General features: G+C 49.2%; 1 protein-coding gene across 1 annotated transcript in view; it reads left to right on the top strand.

The window, feature by feature from the left end:
• Positions 1-13364, top strand: part of LOC138638119 (probable cation-transporting ATPase 13A5) — a 611270-nt gene that overhangs the window by 533157 nt on the left and 64749 nt on the right. The window lies entirely within an intron of this gene.

Raw genomic sequence — 13364 nt, 5'->3', positions numbered from 1 at the left:
CTGCTGCTTGGTGTTCTCCTTCAACTGTACAAATCTGAGCTTCAATCTTCAGGCTTTCAGGCTATATCAGATATTAAACTGCATTTGGGCTACTGGTTTGGTTGGGCGTACGAACGGTGTCTGCCGCTGCTTGGTGTTCTCCTCCACTTTACAAAGCTGAGCTTCAATCTTTAGGCTTTCGGCCTATAACTGTTGTGATAAGGTAATTCAGTACCACAATGGACATAGAGGTCAGAGCACATACAGTGACCTGACAATAACCCAAAAACATAGAACGAGCTCTGAGACGTGGAACTTTGCTGACCGCAATCCCTAATCCTCTCCAACCACACTAGAGGCAGCCGTGGATTGCGCCTAATACTCCCTATGCAACTCGGCACAGCCTGAGAAACTAGCTAGCCTGAAGATAGAAAATAAGCCTACCTTGCCTCAGAGAAATACCCCAAAGGAAAAGGCAGCCCCCACATGTAATGACTGTGAGTTAAGATGAAAAGACAAACGTAGAGATGAAATAGATTTAGCAAAGTGAGGCCCGACTTTCTGAACAGAGCGAGGATAGGAAAGGTAACTTTGCGGTCAACACAAAACCCTACAAAAACCACGCAAAGGGGGCAAAAAGACCCTCCGTACCGAACTAACGGCACGGAGGTACACCCTCTGCGTCCCAGAGCTTCCAGCAAGCAGAAAAAAAACAAAAAGACAAGCTGGACAGAAAAAAACTGCAAACAAAATAGCAAAGCAGAACTTAGCTATGCAGAGCAGCAGGCCACAGGAACGATCCAGGAGGAAACAGGTCCAATACTAGAACATTGACTGGAGGCCAGGATCAAGGCACTAGGTGGAGTTAAATAGAGCAGCACCTAACGACTTCCCCACTCACCTGAGGAAGGAAACTCAGAAGCCGCAGTACCACTTTCCTCCACCAACAGAAGCTCACAGAGAGAATCAGCCGAAGTACCACTTGTGACCACAGGAGGGATCTCTGCCACAGAATTCACAACAATATCAGATATTACACTGCATTTGGGCTACTGGTTTGCTTGGCGTACTAATGGTGTCTACGGCTGCTTGCTTTTCTCACTTTACAAAGCTGATCTTCAATCTTCAGGCTTTCGGCCTATATCAGATATTACACTGCATTTGGGCTACTGGTTTGGTTGGGCGTACTAATGGTGTCTGCCGCTACTTATTGTTCTCCTCCACTTTACAAAGATGAGCTTCAATCTTCAGGCTTTCGGCCTATATCAGATATTAAACTGCATTAGAACTACTTGTTTGGTTGGGCCTAATAACAGTGTCTGCTGCTGCTTGGTGTTCTCCACTGAACAAATCTGAGCTTCAATCTTCAGGCTTTCGGCCTATATCAGATATTAAACTGCATTTGGCCTACTTGTTTGGTTGGGCCTACTAACGGTGTCTGCCGCTGCTTGCTGTTCTCCTCCACTGAACAAAGCAGTGCCGCCTGTTTACTCCTGTTACCAATTTTGAACTTCATTTGGCCCACTTTATTACTTGGGCCTACTAACTGTGTCTGCCACTCATTACAGTTTTTCGCCACTGAACAAAGCTATGCCGCCTGTTTAGTTCCTGTTACCAATTTTGAACTGCATTTAGCCTACTTTATTCTTTGGGACTATATCTGTGCTTCCTCCTCATCCTGCCCATTGGCAAGCCACTGCTACATGAGTCTGCTGGTACATTGACCCAGACCACTACATTCCCCTTGCACTCTACACAGCCAGAATCTGACCCTGCTGAAAGTCAGGTTCTCCTTCCCGCATACTATACCACCTTACACGGGGACAAAGAGGAAGGTGCAGATGAAAGTGCAGGTTCCTTCATCAGGTGGGTGGGCATACTTGTTGGCGTCGTCACTGGCACAGGGCCCCACATAGTACACAAAAGTGTCTCTGCCGGTGGGAGGCGCTCCCGCTGTCAAACACACTGCCATACTTTGAGGGGCCCTGTGCCAGTACGAACAAGTGGGCCCCCCCTGCTTGCCCGTGATCACAGCACTTGCAAAGTTTTAATACTTACCTCTCCCTGCTCCACTGCCATGACATAGTCCGCATTTCCTGGGCCCACAAAGAACTTGAACCAGCCCTACCCCCCCACAACTTTTACCAAATGACCCCCAATTTTCAATGCCTTACTATTATTATAAGGTAAATTAAGATTGACAAGCTTAAGTGACAAGAATTGATGTTTTTGACATTACAATGGGCACTGTAGGTGTTTTCCTGTCCTCCACTCACTGCCGACTTTGATTCCCCATTGATTTACATTAGGTTTCGTGTTTCGGTCGATCCACGACTTTTTGCGATAATCGGCTGATTTCACCCGACCCGACTTTTGACAAAGTCGGGTTTCGCGAAACCCGACTCGATCCTAAAAAAGTAAAAGTCGCTCAACCCTAGTGTGGGGTGCATTTTGTGTGTGTGTTCATATCCCTGTGTGTGGTGAGTATCCCATGTCGTTGCCCCACCTTAGCAACTGTACGGTATATACTCTTTGGTGCCACCGCTCTCACTCTTTAACCCTAGAACGCATACCCATAGAAATCTACACATTCACGTACCTGGGGCCTTTTAGGCCTGTTTACAATTATTATGGAATAACTCAAATAAAAATACTTTTCAAAGTTTATTGCAAAGTAAGGATGCATTCCCACTAGCACAGGGGTCCGCCAGGACGAGATTCCGTAATGGATCTGACCTCCTGGTGACCCCAGCTAAGGCTGGCGGACGCCTACCTGGGGCCTCGCAGGCCTTCCAGGTTACTTGTTTTCTATTTTCTGTAAAATTACTTTAATTTTGAAACTCTAGGTATTCCTCAGGTATATAGTTGTTAGTAATTTCCAGTTGTTCATACATTTTTATGTTATAGGCATTTCGGTATAACAACCTTTTTTTGGGACTACCCCATATTCACGCACCTGGGGCCTTTTAGGCCTGTGTGCAAATAACACGGAATAACTCAAATAAAAATACTTTTCAAAATGTCTTTTACAATTGCAAGGTAAGGATGCATTCCAACTAGCGCTGGGGTCCGCCAGGAAGGGATCCGTAATTGATCTGACCTCCTGGTGACCCCAGCTAAGGCTGACGGAATCCCGCCATTCCGGCAGCCTTAGATGGAGTTACCAGGAGGTCAGATCTATTATGGATCCCCTTCTGGCGAACCCCAGCGCTACTGGGAACACAGCCTAAGATATGTATATTTCAAAACATAATTATGTGCATAAAACAACAAAAAAGTAAGTAAACGGGCACGCCAAATATAGGCATTCTATATGCAATTTTGTTATGAAAACATTTTTTGGTTGTAGCAAACTTGGTGCAGGAATATTTATTTGTAACTTTACATATTCCCCCGACAATTCTCGCATAATATTTTTTCGGCTGAATGTCCCTGGCATACATTTTGTCCGCAAGTAGAACAGAAATGCTCCGATTTTCTTTCCTTCTTTGCTGGACAAATATAGCAGCGCTTTCTTTTTTTTTCTCTTTGCTCTGGATGTCCTCACATGGAGGACGCTATTGAATGAGGTTGTGTCTGCCACTCCAGAGCACCTCTTTTGACCTGGACATTATTTTCCCCTGATGAACCCCCATAACGGGGAGGGAAACGCCTCGGAAAAAGAAGATACACTATCCAGAGTGGTTATACATATTAAAATTCTCCATTAAGCAGGCTCAAACTTGGGGACTGCCCCTGTTAGGGCGGGAGTCTTATACACGGGGCACGACAGGGAAGATAGTTGCAATTGTCTCCCCCCCCCCCGGAAAAAAGGTTTACTTTTCTCTCCCCCATGTCATGCTCTTGACAAGTACAGGAATCCACAACAAGGAGAGGGACAACGACTGGGTGAGATCATGCCAATTCTTCTATCTAGTACGCTGTTAAACATGAGCACCAAATTGATTTTAAATAAAATGTACTATTTTTAGGGGTATACACTAGCTGAGGAGCCCGGCGTTGCCTAGGCATAGTAAATATCTGTGGTTACTTATAGCACCTCACTTGTCTTATTTTCCCATCACGCCTCTCATTTTCCCAATCACATCTGTCATTTTTCCCCTCACACATCTCATTTTCTCCCTCACTCCTCTCATTCCCCCCTAACACTTGTCATTTCAACCTCACATCTGTCATTTTCTGATCACTCCACTATTTTTCCTCACTCCTCTCATTTTGCACTCACACCTTTTCATTTTCACCTCACACCTCTCATTTTCACCTCATCACCTCAGTATATACATGTTTGTCATCTCCCTTATATATAGTATACATTTGTATGTCATCTCCTGTATATAGTATATACCTGTATGTCTTCTCCCCTGTATATAGTATATACCTGCTGTGTGTCATCTCCCCTATATATAGTATATACCTGAATGTCATCTCCTTCTATATATAGTATATACCTGTATGTCATCTCCTCCTGTATATAGTATATACCTGTGTGTCATCTCCCCTGTATATAGTATATATCTGTGTGTCATCTCCTCCTGTATATAGTATATACCTGCATGTCATCTTCTATATATAGAATATAACTGTATGTCATCTCCTCCTGTATATAGTATATACCTATAGGTCACCTTCTCCTGTATATAGTATATACCTGTGTGTCATCTCCTCCTGTATATAGTATATACCTGTATGTCATCTCCTCCTGTATATATATGTGCCTGTATGTCATCTCCTCCTCTATATAGTATATACCTGTGTGTCATCTCTCCTGTATATAGTATATATCTGTGTGTCATCTCCCCTGTATATAGTATATACCTGTGTGTCATCTCCTCCTGTATTAGAACTCGTTCACACGTTATTTGCTCAGTATTTTTACCTCAGTATTTGTAAGCTAAATTGGCAGCCTGATAAATCCCCAGCCAACAGGAAGCCCTCCCCCTGGCAGTATATATTAGCTCACACATACACATAATAGACAGGTCATGTGACTGACAGCTGCCGTATTTCCTATATGGTACATTTGTTGTAGTTTGTCTGCTTATTAATCAGATTTGTATTTTTGAAGGATAATACCAGACTTTTGTGTGTTTTAGGGCGAGTTTCATTTGTCAAGTTGTGTGTGTTGAGTTGCGTGTGGCGACATGCATGTAGCGACTTTTGTGAGATGAGTTTTGTGTGGCAACATGCGTGTAGCAACTTTTTGTGTGTCGAGTTGCATGTGACAGGTTAGTGTAGCAAGTTGTGTGCAGCAAGTTTTGCGCATGGCGAGTTTTGCGCGTGGCGAGTTTTATGTGTGGTGCCTTTTGAGTATGTGAAAGTTTTGTGTGAGGCAACTTTTGCATGTGTTGCAACTGTTGTGCATGTGGCAATTTTTCCGCGTGTGCAAGTTTTGCGTGTGGCGAGTTTTCCATGAGGTGAGTTTTGCACTTGTGGCGAGTTTAGCAAGAGCCTAGTTTTTGCATGTGGCGAGTTCTGCACGTGGCGAGTTTTGAGTGGCGACTTTTGTGTTTCGACTTTTATGTGGCGAGGTTGGTGTATTTGTGGTGAAATGTGTGCTGAGTAGTGTTGAGCATTCCGATACCGCAAGTATCGGGTATCGGCCGATATTTGCGGTATCGGAATTCCGATACTGAATTCCGATACTTCCCGCGTATCGGATACCGGAATCGGAAGTTCCCAGAATTCAAATTGAACGCAGCAGCCAATGAGGAATGAATGAAAGTGTGGGCACATCCTGTTTAGCATGGTGGGCATGTAAGTACTGGCAAGGCTTGGATTGGCTGCTGAAATGATGTCACTCTGCACTATAAAAAAGCGCTGCCGCCATTTTGCGCTCACTCTGCTGTGATTTCAGTTAGGGACAGGACGCTGTGTTCTAACTGAGGGCCAGTTGAGCTAGCTAATTGCTTTATTTTCCTTTCCAAAGGCTAATTTAGCAAAACGCTGTGTGTTCTTCACTGTTCACCTTGCTCTTGCCTTGCAGCGCTGTTTTAACAGCGTTCTGCAAGGTCTCTGTGTGTGTGTGTGTGTGTGTGCAGCTCACTCTGTAGTCTGTGTGCAGCCATATACCCGGTTGTATTCAGCTCAGGGGGGGTTCACACTGCCTCACACAGTTGTTCTTTTTTGCTCTTAGTGCAGCCTGCTGCACATTTTTTCTCAAATTTCCTATTAGTGTTTTTCCACCAGTCTCCAGCTCTATTGTGGAAAAACACTACATAGGATAACCTAGAGGGGGGTTTTTGGGCCTTGCAGCGCCGTTTACGGCTGTCTGCACGGTCTCCGTGTGAGCCCAGCTCGCCCTGTAGTCTGTGTGCAGCCATAGCCGGTTGGATTCAGCTCAGGGTTCGTTACTGGCTCATACCTTGAGAAAAATTTTCCTTTTTTTCAAATAGTGCAGCCTGTTTAAAATTTGAAAAAAAAAATTCCTATTAGTGTCTTTCCACTCGTATCCAGCTAAATAGTGGAAAAACACTATATAGGATAACCTAGAGGAGGGTTTTTTGGCCTTGCAGCGCCGTTTACGGCTGTCTGCACGGTCTCCGTGTGAGCCCAGCTCGCCCTGTAGTCTGTGTGCAGCCATAGCCGGTTGGATTCAGCTCAGGGTTCGTTACTGGCTCATACCTTGAGAAAAATTTTCCTTTTTTTCAAATAGTGCAGCCTGTTTAAAATTTGAAAAAAAAAAAAATTCCTATTAGTGTCTTTCCACCAGTCTCCAGCTCAATTGTGGAAAAACACTACATAGGATAACCTAGAGGTTTTTTTGGGGGCCTTGCAGCGCCGTTTACGGCTGTCTGCACGGTCTCTGTGTGAGCGCAGCTCGCCCTGTAGTCTGTGTGCAGCCATAGCCGGTTGGATTCAGCTCAGGGTGCGTTACTGCCTCATACCTTGAAAAACAATTTCCTTTTTTTCAAATAGTGCAGCCAGTTTAAAATTTGAAAAAAAAAATTCCTATTAGTGTCTTTCCACTTGTATCCAGCTAAATAGTGGAAAAACACTATATAGGATAACCTAGAGGAGGGTTTCTTGGCCTTGCAGCGCCGTTTACGGCTGTCTGCACGGTCTCCGTGTGATTTAAACTAGCTCTGTAGCCCGATCTGCACCAAAAAAAAGGTTAAGTTCACCAAACACAACTTACACTTGTGTAGGCCACATTTGAAAAATAATAAAGTTTAGTCCACAATTTACAACATTAGTGTTTCTTACACCTGTTAGGAGGAGCATTACAGGAATAAGCACACTAAGGCCTTAGTACTTTTCTGCTTATCTTTATCTGTCAACCAAGATGAAGAGGGCAGGGAGTAAGGCACGTGGGCGTGGGCGCGGAGCAGGGAGAGGAGCAGGGAGAGGACGTGGTGATTCTGTGCCTGCTGCGGGCGCCGGTGACTCGTCGTCACTCAGTTTCAGCAGGGAACAGTCCTTCATGCGCAGCTTTGTCGGAGAGCGCCGTGCACCGCTGCTGCGTGAAGACCAAATTGAAGCCGTTGTCGGGTGGATGGCAGCTAACGCCTCGGCATCGACTTCAGTTAGTGCCACATCCTCTCAGGCACAGAGCACTGGAGAGCAGCCATCTGTCTCTTCACCACCTGCCAAATTGGCCAGGCAGTCAGAGAGCCCAGGACAGGAGCCGTCTCTACTTCTGTTCTCTGAATCTCTTGGCTTGGAAACAGGGGGCCAGCCAAGCAGCATTGGAGAAATGGAAGAAGAGGCAGTGTGCAGTGATGCCCAACACCTTTTTCTCTCTGACTCTGAAGAGGCAGGTGGGCCAGTGCCTCCGGTGACCACAGCGCAGTACGCATCTGATGATGAAACTCAGGTGCCGCTTTCTCGTGCGTACTGTGCTGCTGAGACTACCCAGGAGGAGCAGTTGGTGGCAGAGGGTAGTGGAGATGATGAGGTCCTTGACCCATCGTGGCGTGAGGAACAGGAAGGTGGTGGGAGCAGCTCAGAGGAAGAGCTTCCTCTTACGGGCCAAAGAGGGAGAGGGAGGGGGAAGACTGCGGAGCCTGTAGCCTCCACTTTGGCACCCGTTAGGAGCCTGTCTCTTTCCAAAGCCAAAAAGGGCGCTCCCAAGACTTGCAGTGCCTGGTCCTTTTTTGACACAGTTGCAGATGACATTTGTTTTGTCAAATGCAAGCTGTGTCATCATAAAGTAAAAAGAGGGAAAAATGTCAGCAACCTCAATACCACAAATATGTGGAAACATGTGCGGACCAGGCACGCGGTGGAGTTACAGAAACACACTGAAGATGTAGGCCAACCAACAGCGGCAGCTACCACCTCTTCAGCTCGTGTTGCCTCTTCCTCCAGCTCACGCACAGCTGGTTTGGCTTCCTCCCAGAGACCTAGTGTAATTCCACCCACAGCACCACCTTCCCAGTCATCCTCACACTCCCAGTCTACTCTACAGCCATCGGTAGTCCAGGCATGGGAGAAAAGGCGGGCATTCTCGGCCAACCACCCCCGAGCACAGGCTCTGAATGCAGGCATTGCCAAACTGTTGTCCCTGGAAATGCTCTCGTTCAGGCTGGTGGAGACTGACAGCTTCCGTGACTTGATGGCATTGGCAGTCCCACAGTACAAGGTGCCCAGCCGCTTTTACTTCAGCAGGCAGGCTGTCCCTGCCCTGCACAGGCATGTTGAGGCAAACATAAAACATGCGCTACTGAACGCCGTCAGTAGCAAGGTCCACCTCACCACCGATGCGTGGACCAGTCAGCATGGACAGGGGCGATATGTTTCCCTCACTGCCCATTGGGTTAATGTTGTTGAGCCAGGTACAGATCGTGCGAGTGGCGCAGGACGTGTCCTGCCCACTCCAAGGATTGCAGGAATCCAGTCTGTACGCATCGACTCCTCCTCTTACACCAGTTCCTCTGATTCCTCTCTGCAGGATCCGTCACAGTCCACCCCCACATGGACCCGTGAACGTTTACCTATGACCGACATGAGCACAGTCGTGGCCAAACGTCAGCAGGCCGTCTTGAAACTAGTTTCATTGGGGCATCGAAGCCACACAGCGCAGGAGCTCTGGAATGCCATAAAGCAGGAGAGCGATGTGTGGTTACTGCCAGCGAATCTCCAGCCAGGCATGGTAGTGTGTGACAATGGCCGAAATCTGGTGGCAGCTTTGGCCCTTGGCAACCTCACTCACATCCCATGTCTGGCACATGTGCTCAATTTGGTTGTGCAGAGTTTTCTGAGGGACTATCCGGATCTTGATGCCCTGCTGCACAAGGTCCGCCTAGAGTGTGCTCACTTGCGGCGTTCCAGCTTGGCCAGATCCCGCATTGCTGCTCTGCAGCGCCGATTCCGCCTTCCGGAACACCGCATCATATGTGACCTACCTACCCGGTGGAATTCCACGTTACATATGTTGGAGCGGTTGTGTGAGCAGCAGCAAGCAGTTATGGAGTACCAGCTGCATCAGGCGCAAAGAAGTCGCAGTCAGCGCCGATCAGACTTCACAACCACAGAGTGGGCCACTATGAAGGACGTCTGCCAGGTTTTGCGTCCTTTTGATTATTCCACGCGGATGGCAAGTGCAGATGATGCACTAGTCAGCATGACTGTCCCCCTTATCTGCCTGCTTCAGCAAACTTTGCAAGGGTTAAGGGATGATGTGGTGGAAGAGGTGGAGGATGAGGAGTCACCTTTTCCATCAGCTTCTGGAGAGTCAGCGCCACGTGGTTCCTCACAAAGGGGTACGCAGGGGCCAATTTGTGAGGAGGATGAGGAGGAGTCAATGGAGGAGGAAGAGCTCCGTCCAGAGGAGGGAGCGACACAATTGTCCAGTGGTCAGTGTGTACAGCGAGGGTGGGGTGATGACGAGCGGGCAGAGATCATGTCTCAAGCAGGGGACAGCGTTTCTGGGCCGGTTGGCACTCTGCAGCACATGGTGGATTTCATGCTGCAGTGCCTGAGAAACGACCGCCGCATCGACCACATTCTCAACATGCCTGATTATTGGGTGTTCACCCTCCTCGATCCTCGCTACCGGGACAACGTCCAAAACCTCATCCCTGCGTTGACCCGGGAGCGTAAATTGCGGGAGTACCACGACACACTGGTGAATTCCATCATCTTCTCCTGTCCAACTGAGAGGAGTGCTGCTAGTGCTTTACAAAGCAGCTCAGTGCGTCGAGGCAGTGGGGGAGGCTCTGCCCAAAGAGGGAGCAGAAGCAGTGCCTCTGCCCAAGGCAAGCCCAGTATGGCACAACTCTGGCACACTTTTGTGTGCCCGCCCCAAATGTCTACACCATCACCGGCGGCTCCAGTCAGCAGGAGGCAACGGTTCCGTCAGATGGTGACAGACTACATGGCTTGCCCTCTTACTGTACTCCCAGACGGCTCTTCCCCGTTCAAGTTTTGGGTCTCTAAGCTGGATACATGGCCAGAGCTAAGCCAGTATGCATTGGAGGTGCTGGCTTGCCCTGCGGCTAGTGTCTTATCGGAACGTGTCTTTAGTGCCGCAGGTGGTGTACTAACAGACCGTCGCATGCGACTATCCTCCGATAACGTTGACCGGCTTACTTTCCTGAAAATGAACCAGGCCTGGATCTCGCAGGAATTTGCCACTCCTCTGCCTGATTAAGTAATTGGGTGTCATCCAGGTCTCCTGCTGTGTTCATCTTTCTACCACCTGAACTGCTATTCCTGGGCTCCAACACCGCCAGTTGCGGCTCAGAAGTGCAGGCTGCACAGTAAAAACATACGACCCAGTGTTATTGGGTTTCAGTAACGTCAGCTGATCCCCAGCTGTGTAGCCGGCAATGTGTCCTGCGACCGCCACGCTGGCACAACAACCTAAATGTAAGGGAACCTCTCCCCCCCCCCCCCGTCGTTTGTTACTGAAAGAGCCATCTTGTGCAGCAGTAATGCTGCGCAAGGAAAAGGTAGCTCTTTTCTTTTAGCTCTTTGCACACGCAGAACTTAACACTTATAAAATGTGTTCACTGATACCGTTATACCGTCCCGGAGCTGGGACTTTCCTTCGTAATGTGACGCAGCACAGCCGTCATTCCTACCCCCTTGGTGCCATGCGCTGCCTCCTCAGCGTTGTTTTAAGCTGTCACGGAGCCTGCGCTGTTCTGTTATCCCTTGGGCATGCCCTATTTGCGCTGCCTGTCTTCTGACATAATTTGGTGTCAGGCTGGCTGCGCCTGTGCGGCCGCGGTGCCCGAGATCCCGCCTCGCAGTGTCTTCTGATTGAGTCACACTGCGGGCCTGGGATCCATGGGCATGCGCAGTGCATATCTTCCCCTCGGGCTTTCGCTCATTTCCCTCCGCCTTCTTTAGACTGTGCGCCGTCAGCTGATCCCTAGCATGCCACGGCCGTGACACCGCACAGTCTGAAGAAGAGGGAAGGAGGGGAGTGAGAGTCGAGGTTATGCACTGTGCATGCCCATGGTTCCAAGGCCCGCAGTGGGATTACGTTAGATGAGACTGCGAGGTGGGATCTGGAGCAGCATGGACGCACAGGCACTGACAGCCTGACACCAAATTATGTCAGAAGACAGGCAGCGCTAATTGGGCATGGCCAAGGGCTAACAGAACAGCGCAGGCTCCGTGGCAGCTTAAAACAACGCTGAGGAGGCAGCGCACGGCATCAAGGGGATAGGAATGACAGCTGTGCTGTGTCCCATTACGAAGGAAATTCGCACCTCCGGAACGGTTTAACGGTATAAAGGGACACATTTTTAGTGTTTACTTCGGTGTTTGCAAGGAGCATAATTAAAAGAGCAACCTTTTCCTTTTGCATCCTTAGTGCTGCACAACATGGCTCTTTCAGCTACAAACGTCTTGGGGGGGGGGTTAAAGGTTTCCTTTCAACTTGCTCCAATCAGGCTTCGGCCTACACTCTGTTCCTCTGCTCCTCCTGCTGTCCCTGGGCTCTAACACCGCCAGTTGGTGCCTGGAAGTGCTGTGTGCACAGTCAACAGTCGCTCCTCTGTTATTGGGGTTCAGTAACGTCAGCTGATCCCCAGCTGTGTGTGCGGCAATACCTCCAATCTGCTCCTCCTGCTGTCCCTGGGCTCTAACACCGCCAGTTGGTGCCTGGAAGTGCTGTGTGCACAGTCAACAGTCGCTCCTCTGTTATTGGGGTTCAGTAACGTCAGCTGATCCCCAGCTGTGTGTGCGGCAATACCTCCAATCTGCTCCTCCTGCTGTCCCTGGGCTCTAACACCGCCAGTTGGTGCCTGGAAGTGCTGTGTGCACAGTCAACAGTCGCTCCTCTGTTATTGGGGTTCAGTAACGTCAGCTGATCCCCAGCTGTGTATCCGGCAACGTGTCATGCGACCGCCACGCTGGCACAACTAAAATGTAAGGGGACCTGTCCCCGCCCCCCCTAGGCGTTTGTTACTGAAAGAGCCACCATGTGCAGCACTAATACTGCACAAGGGAAAGGTCGCTCTTGAAATTATGCTCCTTGCAAACGCTGAACTACACACTCATGTAATGTGTCCCCTCACACCGTCCAACCGTCCCGGAGGTGGGACTTTCCTTTGTAATGTGACGCAGCACAGCCGTCATTGCTACCCCCTTGGCACCGTGCGCTGCCTCCTTAGCGTTGTTTGATTCCGTCATGGACCCTGCGCTGTTATGTTATCCCTTGGCCATGCACAGTTTGCGCTGCCCGTCCTCTGACATCATTTGTTGTCGTCCTGGCTGCGCCTGTGCGTCCACGCTGCCCGAAATCACACCTCGCAGTGTCGTCTAATGTGATCCCACAGTGGGCCTGGTATCCATGGCCATGCGCAGTGCATATACTAGCCTCTCACTCCCCTTCTTCACGCTTCTTCAGACTAGGCGGCGTCAGCTGATCCCTAATAGCATGCCACGGCCGTGACGCCGCACAGTCTGAAGAAGCAGGAAGGAGGTGAGTGAGAGGCGATGATATGCACTGCGCATGCCCATGGATCCCTGGCCCGCAGTGGGACTACATTAGATGACACTGCAAGGTTGGATCTCGGGCAGCTTGGACGCACAGGCACTGCCAGCCTGACACCTACATGATGTCAGAAGACGGGCACCGCTAACTGTGCATGGCCAAGGGATAACATTACAGTGCGGGCTCCGTGACAGAACCAAACAACGTTGAGGAGGTGGTGCCCGGCACCAAGGGGGTTGGAATGACGGCTGTGCTGTGTCACATTACAAAGGAAAGTCCCACTTCCGGGATGGTTTGACGGTGTGAGGGGACACATTATATGAGTGTGTACTTCAGCGTTTGCAAGGAGCATAATTTTCGGAGCCACCATTTTCCATGTGCAGTATTACTGCTGTACAAGATGGCTCTTTCAGCAACAAATGCCTGGGGGGGGGGGTTAAAGGTTCCCTTTCAACTTGCTCCACTGCAGGCTTCGGCCTACACTCTGCTCCTCTTT

This window comes from Ranitomeya imitator, chromosome 5 (genome assembly GCF_032444005.1).
Source record: "Ranitomeya imitator isolate aRanImi1 chromosome 5, aRanImi1.pri, whole genome shotgun sequence".
Taxonomy (NCBI): domain Eukaryota; kingdom Metazoa; phylum Chordata; class Amphibia; order Anura; family Dendrobatidae; genus Ranitomeya; species Ranitomeya imitator.
Note: the sequence above shows the minus strand (reverse complement) of the source record. Positions and strands in the feature narration are given on the sequence as shown.